General features: G+C 55.4%; 2 non-coding genes across 2 annotated transcripts; both read left to right on the top strand.

Annotated features, from left to right (window-relative positions):
• The first annotated feature begins 637 nt into the window (after positions 1–637).
• Positions 638–711, top strand: trnae-uuc. Its single transcript has one exon. It is a non-coding gene; the product is annotated as a tRNA-Glu (tRNA).
• Positions 712–1,192: 481 nt separating this feature from the next.
• On the top strand, positions 1,193–1,265 carry trnas-acu. The gene has a single exon. It is a non-coding gene; the product is annotated as a tRNA-Ser (tRNA).
• The last annotated feature ends 1,235 nt before the right edge of the window (positions 1,266–2,500 follow it).

Genomic DNA, 2,500 nt, shown 5'->3' with positions numbered 1-2,500 from the left:
GGACTGTGTCCCTCTTCAGAAGCTTTTCCCACCCTTCAGCATCTCGTTTGCGGAGCGCATACTGCAGCCGAGGAGTCATCAAAGGAAGCCGGTGTCAATACCAGGTCACAGAGCACACACTCTGAGAGAGGATTTTTACTGGCAGCAGAGGAGCTCAAAGCCTGTGGTTGGCCGTGATCGTATAGAGGTTAGTACTCTGCGTTGTGGCGCAGCAACCCCGGTTCGAATCCGGGTCACGGCATCTTTTGCACACGGCTGGATCGTTGGCGTTAAGCCCGGCAAACTGCTTGTGGCCCTGTGTCGGGAAACACGCTGACTGTCTGCCTGTGCCACCCCTTCCCTGCAGGGCCAGTGGCGCAATGGATAACGCGTCTGACTACGGATCAGAAGATTCTAGTTCGACTCCTGGCTGGCTCGGCGGCACGTTTTTGACCGTACGCTGGGAAGATCTGTACGCTCTGCTGTGGCCCTCTGTCCTTTTCCCTGGGCAGTACGTTTGCCGCCGACTTCGGTGGGCCTTGATGTGGTCTCTCGTCACGGCGTAGTAAGTCCTGGACAGCCGTCGTGCTACTGGTGGTTGAGCATCGAATCCCCACGCGAATTAGCTTTTTCCCCAAGCAACCTTGCTTTTGTCTCTTCCCATATGGTCTAGCCGGTTAGGATTCCTGGTTTTCACCCAGGCCGGCCCGGGGTCGACTCCCGGTATGGGAAGCAGTTTTAGGTTCCGTCAGCGTATGCTCCTTCCCGACGAGCCCCATACAAACCTACTGTCTGTTTCCAGCTGCCTGGCCTGTTCTTAATCTGTTGGACTCCTTTCAAGTGGCTTAAGACTGTGGCACTCAACTATGTGGACTGTGTCCCTCTTCAGAAGCTTTTCCCACCCTTCAGCATCTCGTTTGCGGAGCGCATACTGCAGCCGAGGAGTCATCAAAGGAGCCGGTGTCAATACCAGGTCACAGAGCACACACTCTGAGAGAGGATTTTTACTGGCAGCAGAGGAGCTCAAAGCCTCTGGTTGGCCGTGATCGTATAGAGGTTAGTACTCTGCGTTCTGGCCGCAGCAACCCGTGTTCGAATCCGGGTCACGGCATTTTTGCACACGGCTGGATCGTTGGCGTTAAGCCCGGCAAACTGCTGTGGCCCTGTGTCGGGAAACACGCTGACTGTCTGCCTGTGCCACCCCTTCCCTGCAGGGCCAGTGGCGCAATGGATAACGCATTTGACTACTGATCAGAAGATTCTAGGTTCGACTCCTGGCTGGCTCGGCGGCAGGTTTTGACCGTACGCTGGGAAGATCTGTACGCTCTGCTGTGGCCCTCTGTCCTTTCCCTGGGCAGTACGTTTGCCGCCGACTTCGGTGGGCCTTGATGTGGTCTCTCGTCACGGCGTAGTAAGTCCTGGACAGCCGTCGTGCTACTGGTGGTCGAGCATAAATCCCCACGCGAATTAGCTTTTCCCCAAGCAACCTTGCTTTTGTCTCTTCCCATATGGTCTAAGCCGGTTAGGATTCCTGGTTTTCACCCAGGCGGCCCTGGGTTCGACTCCGGTATGGGAAGCAGTTTTAGGTTCCCGTCAGCGTATGCTCCTTCCCACGAGCCCCATAACAAACCTACTGTCTGTTTCCAGCTGCCTGGCCTGTTCTTAATCTGTTGGACTCCTTTCAAGTGGCTTAAGACTGTGGCACTCAACTATGTGGACTGTGTCCCTCTTCAGAAGCTTTTCCCACCCTTCAGCATCTCGTTTGCGGAGCGCATACTGCAGCCGAGGAGTCATCAAAGGAGCCGGTGTCAATACCAGGTCACAGAGCACACACTCTGAGAGAGGATTTTTACTGGCAGCAGAGGAGCTCAAAGCCTGTGGTTGGCCGTGATCGTATAGAGGTTAGTACTCTGCGTTGTGGCCGCAGCAAACCCCGGTTCGAATCCGGGTCACGGCATCTTTTGCACACGGCTGGATCGTTGGCGTTAAGCCCGGCAAACTGTTGTGGCCCTGTGTCGGGAAACACGCTGACTGTCTGCCTGTGCCACCCCCTTTCCCTCAGGGCCAGTGGCGCAATGGATAACGAGTCTGACTACGATCAGAAGATTCTACGTTCGACTCCTTGCTGGCTCGGCGGCACATTTTGACCGTACGCTGGAAGATCTGTACGCTCTGCCGTGGCCCTCAAGGGCCCACCGAAGTCACCGAAGTACCTGTTTTCAAGCTGCCCTGGCCTGTTCTTAATCTGTTGGAACTCCTTTCAAGTGGCTTAAGGACTGTGGCACTCAACTATGTGGACTGTGTCCCTCTTCAAAGCTTTTCCCACCCTTCAGCATCTTCGTTTGCGGAGCCGCATACTGGAGCCGAGGAGTACCATCAAAGGAGCCGGTGTCAATACCAGGTCCACAGAGCACACACTCTGAGAGAGGGATTTTTTACTGGCGAGCCAGAGGATCTCAAAAGCCTGTGGTTGGCCCGTGGATCGTATAGCAGGTTAGTACTCTGCGTTGTGGCCCGCAGC

Source organism: Clupea harengus, unplaced genomic scaffold (assembly GCF_900700415.2).
Source record: "Clupea harengus unplaced genomic scaffold, Ch_v2.0.2, whole genome shotgun sequence".
In the NCBI taxonomy this organism is placed as follows: Eukaryota; Metazoa; Chordata; class Actinopteri; order Clupeiformes; family Clupeidae; genus Clupea; species Clupea harengus.
The sequence above is the reverse complement of the archived record's forward strand: the minus strand, read 5'-3'. Positions and strand labels throughout refer to the sequence as shown.